The following is a 6,000-nucleotide window of genomic DNA, read 5'->3' as shown; positions in this document are numbered from 1 at the left end:
CTGGCCCTACGGTCCAGGAATCTCCCAGTCTCCCGCTGGCAGGAGGTCCTCCCGGATGCCCTCCACCCCATCCGGTCACTGCTTTGTACCACAACCAACCAAACACCTCACAAACATCTCATCTTCCCCAGGAAGTCCTCCGCTGGGACCTCGCTCCCGACCTGGCTGGCAGCTCCCGGACCCATCCTGCTCCGAAAACACGTGCGGGCGCACAAGTCGGATCCGTTGGTCGAGAGGGTCCACCTTCTCCACGCTAACCCCCAGGTGGCGTACCCCAACGGCCAACAAGATACGGTCTCTCTACGAGACCTGGCGTCCGCTGGAGCCCCATGCACACCCCAGCCACCAGTCCCACCCTCCCTCCCACCAGTGCACCTTACAGGAGGATCGATCCTTCCACCGGCCCCGCCTAGGCCCCCCCACCCACCGACGCACCCCGCAGACGCTCCCTTCCCAGGTCAACCGTTTTCCCCACCAGCGACGTCTACGGGTGTCGAAGCTGCCACAGAAATCGAGGCCACTCCCCCGGAGTCACAGACGCCCGAGCCTCCACTGGAGTCACCGCCGAAGCGTCGACGATCACAGAGGACAACCAGGGCCCCCAATCGACTGACTGCTTAATTTTAAAATGTATAGTTAATTATGAATCATAAATTGTAAATAGTAAATAGAATTGAAATAGTTACAAAACGCTGTACGGAGGTATTACGGTACCTCCATAACTATAATTTCTACCACGTTACCATGTTGTAATATGAGGCCACCCCCCCCCCCCGCCGGACTCTTTTTTTAACAGGGAGTGAATGTGGTAGTCTGTGTAGAGGTATTACGGTACCTGGTAATGCTGGAACACCATTGGTAGATATTGTATGTTTCCTATTGGTCAAGCTGTATGGTAGCTCCGCCCTGCAAGGCGGGGTATAAGAGCCCATGGCGCCCCAGCAGCCTTCATTCTGTACCTGAGCTGCTGGGGGAAACATCTAACTTATTAAAGCCTTCAGTTGGACTACAACCTCGCTGTCGTGGTCATTGATCGTGCATCACAGACCAACCATGATCTGCTGAGGTATGACTGAAAGTCAGGCCATTTGTTACTGCCACCTGTGTTCTCTCTCGAGGGCCTGGAAAGTTAAACGGAGAGAAAGATTTGAAGGCCAGAAAAAGACTTAGGAGGAGAAACATGTATAGGAGGGGGATGGGGGCTGCAGGAGGAAAAAACAAATGCAGAGTACTGAATTGAGGACAGCGAAAGAAAGTAAGAGTGATTGGAGTACAAAGAGAGCCACGATGACTAAAAAGATCATACAAAAGAAACCAATTATTTGCGGAAGAAAATGACAAACCTAGAGTTTACAGTAATACAATTAATATGACATGAGCATCAACAGTGGTATTTCAATATGACGTCTCCCAATGTATTGTTTTAACTATGGAGGAACGATTGGGAGAATCACTTCTAGAAATTACAGCAAATAACTAAATTCATCTGTTTACATTATTTACCCAACGTTTCCATGAAACTACAGTGGGAAGGTTAGAGCAGAGTATTTCAAACTTTTTTTCCAGGGACCCATTTTTACCAACCGGCCAGCCTTCGGGACCCACGCCAGCTGACCTTTGTGACCCACTGCGGCCGACCTTTGCGCCCCAAGCCGGCCGACATTGGCACAATTAATAAATCCATACCTTAAAAAAATCTTCATTCTGCTTTGTGCCCGATTTCAGCTTCTTCTTAATAGTCGGTTCACCAGAAACCCTGGACCTCACACCAGCACTGCTTTGTCATGTTGTGAACCCTCCTGAACAGCTCACACCAGCACTGCTTTGTCCTATTGTGGACCCTCCTGAACAGCTCACTCCACCACTGCTTTGTCCTGCTGTGGATTCTCCTGAGCCACTTTCTCCAGCAGGTTTAACTGTGAGATCCTGGCCTGTTTGTATCTCTGGTCCTCTCTTCCTTATAACAAAACGATCCATTTTAATTTTACTTGTTTGCTGCTCACAAAATGGAGGAATCGCAATCACGTCCAAAGCACATTTATTCAGAGTTTGGGGAGTGTGACCTGCTCTCTGCTTCGCTTCAGGTAGCTTCAGGTAGGAAGATAACATTGAATTAAAAAAAAAATCTTCTCCTGCGTCAGCGTGCTGATGTCAGGAAGAGGCGCTGCTTCTCGCTGGGTGCTGCACATGAGCACTGATGAGCGGGCTTGCATGTGCAGTGCGCACGCATATTTGTAAATGGTTACGGCCGTCATTTTCTTTTTAAAAAAAATTTAGAGTACCCAATTAATTTTATCCAATTAAGGGGCAATTTAGCGTAGCCAATCCACCTAGCCTGCACATCTTTTGGGTTGTGGGGGCGAAACCCACGGAAACACAGGGAGAATGTGCAAACGCCACACGGACAGTGACCCAGAGCCGGGATCGAACCTGGGTCCTCAGCGCCGTGAGGCATCAGGGCTAACCCACTGCGCCACCGTGCTGCCTCGGCCGTCATTTTCAAAGTCACTCTCAGCTGGCATTGTTAAAAGCTGGCTGCTGCGGCTGTTGTGCGTGAGTTCACGCAATCGGGAACGCCGCGATGGACGGCTCCGTGACCCTCCCGACACCCGCCCGCAGGTCGCGACCCCCACTTTGAAAATGCCTGGGTTAGAAGAGCCCTATGAAATCCTATTCTACCTCAACAAGTAAGCAGCACACGGCTGATGAGCAGCATGTGTACTATCAGTTTATGCAGTTTCAAATGACTTTTCACTTTTCAGTTTTTTATCTTTAATTAATTTTGTAAGAATGGCAGGAATGGAAGCTTGCTGTTAGAGAGAAGTAACATCGGTGATGATAATTAACACACAAAATTCTGAATCAACTATATGTTAAATCCAAGATTGCTTACATTGTTGTTTTGAGTCATTCTTTTGACTAGTATGCCACTCTCTCCACGATAGCATCAGAAAGTTAGAAAATCACACTTCATTGTAACAGTTCGATTTTTTTAAACAGTAAGAATCTCTCTTCAATTAGACAATTAACGATTATGGTTTGTTGCCCAACAATGTTTTTCACTTCATTCTTAAGCAAATCCATCCAACTGTTCAGGGCACAATAATGTGGTTAAAATAAAGTCAATCTGCTGAAAAGCAAATATATTTATTAAGCACTTTACTATACATAAGGACTTTTTGCTCAATATAATACAAGAAATAAAATAAAATCTTACAATGCAAAATTCAATGTACATTAAAGCTATTTACAACCAAATACAAAAACAAATGATTTAAGTGTAAATCTAACTAACTGAAATGCCAGTTAGGTGACTATTTGAATAAACAAAATAGATTTGCATAGCAAAACAAAACTGATTAAAAAAATAGAAACATACAGAATTGAAATACTGCCTGGAGTTAAAGATAGGAGAGTATGTTTGGAGGGAAAAAGCCACCTGTAATCCTCTTCGGTTGCTTTTCTTTCAACTGAATGAATGAGTTACTTTGGACATTTTCAGTTTAGTAGAATCAAATACGTAAGTAGACAGTCAACCCAGAGTTTTAGAGTCAAACTCCAGTGAATAAGCCCAAGACAAGAACAGATGTCATTTTTGACTCAAGCGTTCATGCTTCAAACGATTCAATCCTCCCCGCACCCCTCTCTAAATAATCCTCAACCCACCTCCCTAACAATGCTTGGGGAGTTGAGATACAAACTCAGTCATACTCACTCATGATTCAGTTCTGGGAATTTTCTCTTTACAGTATTTACATTGCAGGGGCATTAAACAAATGATATTTGTAATGAGTTTAAAATCAAAATATTAACTCCCAAAACTCCAAAGAGAGACATTCTCTCTGAAAATTTTAGCACCTTATGAATCAAGCTGACTATTGTCTAACCAGTACAATAATAAGGAAGGAATTTGTAAAACCTAATTAATAAGAAAGGCCGCAGGGATTATTTGAAACTTTTAAGCACCTTCCTCCTCTGGGTAATAAAACACAAACACTGCCCACAATGAAGCTCTGCGAGTTTATTATGGTTATTACTGCTACACAGTACCTGGGGCTCTGTTTTGAATTCTGCAATGCAATGATACATGATCAAGCCTGTAGAGGCAAAGTCAACATTTCCAAAATCTGAAACTGCAGTCTGTCGATCAGACAATAGTCCCACAGGGACAAAAATACTGTATTGGAATACAAGCTTCTCTAACTTTTCCCACAAGAGACTACTTTTAATACTCATATACAGAACATTAAATGATCTGGCCTGGAATCAGCTCCTTGTCTAATATGAACATGCACTACACCACAGTTGTCCTGCCATCTATACCTTCAACACCTTACACGTGACACCTTTTTTAAAACACAAAGTCACAAACATACAGAAAGCAATCAGCTTGTCTGTAACACGTTATGTAGCTGGGTGCATTCTGTCTCTTTCTTCCAAGAGGAAAGAAAACAACACACAAAATTCAATGCGTTCTTGTACTCCCATTATAATTTGTACATCCAACTTTCATTAACATAGGAAAAAGATCTCCCTTCAAAAATCACTACTCAATTTGAAGTCACCTTTTTTTATATGAGTTTATGAATGCAACACTGCATGACAGAAAACAAAAGAAGTATTAGATCAACAGTTCCAGATTCATTTTCAATTTCACATGGATGGCTCTGTAATGTCATCTCATCAAAACAATTTAATCAGAGGCCAGGGATAAAAACTCCATGCATGCTTATTCTACAAATGCAGATCTGAGCCCATAGCAATAGGTGGGCATATTTTGCTACAACCTTCAGATCACATCAATAGTCGTAGGACATCAGCAATGCTTTGCTTGCTCAGAATCATATCCTTCTATGGACTGTGACCAAATTCTAAATTCACATTCTGCATGCTGAATTCCCCTCAAAGCATCATAAAATAACAATAATTGTTAGGGTGTAACATATTGTTTTGTTATGAAACTACAAAACATACGAACAAATATAAAGCATAGGTGGCTATACTTAAAAGACAAACTTAAACATAGGTACAGTACAGACTTGTTTTATATGAAGCATTTATGTAGTTGTAAGACTTCTCCACTGCTGTTTTCACAAAACAAATGTGCTTTAAAGACTGATAGCGGGTGACTTCCTCAAAATCGAGCTGGTGTTCCACTGATTCTGCAGCTGGTTCAGTGCTTTTTTGATTCTGGCAGCAAAATATGATGGTAAATGCTGAAATTCACTGAAATCCATTAGATTTTTTCTGGAAAAAAATGGACAATGGTTAGATTTAAACACATTAATAAGCCACCAGGATTTTTCTTGAATTTGTGTAAGTTATCATGTAGTTTTTGCAGTTAAATGAAACAGTACTAATTGATTTCAGTATCAAGAAGTAAAATCCTGGCTTCATTTTTCGATCTCCACCCCAAGGTAACTGAAATGGCACGCCTCTTGCTACTACAATTAAAATGATCTAATTCATAGACCTGGGTATCATAATTGGGAACTATTTGGGTCTATGTGGCCCAGTTCTAAGGTGGCAGCAAATTAACTAACTCAATCACCAGTCATAACCTTTATTAATACAACATATTGGTGTTACAATATGATAGATGCAGATTTGTAATAAACTAGTCTAGTTTTTATCCAGCTAACCACTTAAGTAAATCCAATTGGTCTTTTCTACATCAGCTCCAGTGTTTCATCTTTTCCCATGAGAGTTGGTGGGTCAAATACAATTATACTAAATCTAACTCAAAAGATGGAATTCACAAACAGAAATTAGATTTTGAACCATGAATTGACCCTCATTTCGAACCAAATGTACACAGAAGCCAAATATATTCTCAACAAAAATAAATCAGGCACCATTGTCAATGGAATCATAAGTTTTAAGAAAGCAGGACTTGCATTGTTCGCTTGAAATCTCTCTTGAATTTATTTAATCAGTCAGAATATGATAGCAATTGTTTTCTTTAATTACATTTTTCAGTAAGATAGACTTATACACTTT

The 6,000-nt window shown here is 41.7% G+C and overlaps 1 protein-coding gene across 1 annotated transcript in view; it reads right to left on the bottom strand.

Moving 5' to 3' along the window:
* Positions 1-3,131: 3,131 nt before the first annotated feature.
* ankrd50 (ankyrin repeat domain 50) overlaps positions 3,132-6,000 on the bottom strand; it is a 197,910-nt gene continuing 195,041 nt past the window's right edge. The window contains exon 4 of the mRNA XM_072495683.1: positions 3,132-5,247. The gene's annotated coding sequence lies outside the window, so the exon portion shown is untranslated. The remainder of the gene's footprint in view (positions 5,248-6,000) is intronic.

Source organism: Scyliorhinus torazame, chromosome 3 (genome assembly GCF_047496885.1).
Source record: "Scyliorhinus torazame isolate Kashiwa2021f chromosome 3, sScyTor2.1, whole genome shotgun sequence".
NCBI classification, from domain to species: domain Eukaryota; kingdom Metazoa; phylum Chordata; class Chondrichthyes; order Carcharhiniformes; family Scyliorhinidae; genus Scyliorhinus; species Scyliorhinus torazame.
This window is presented reverse-complemented; position numbering and strand designations above follow the sequence as displayed.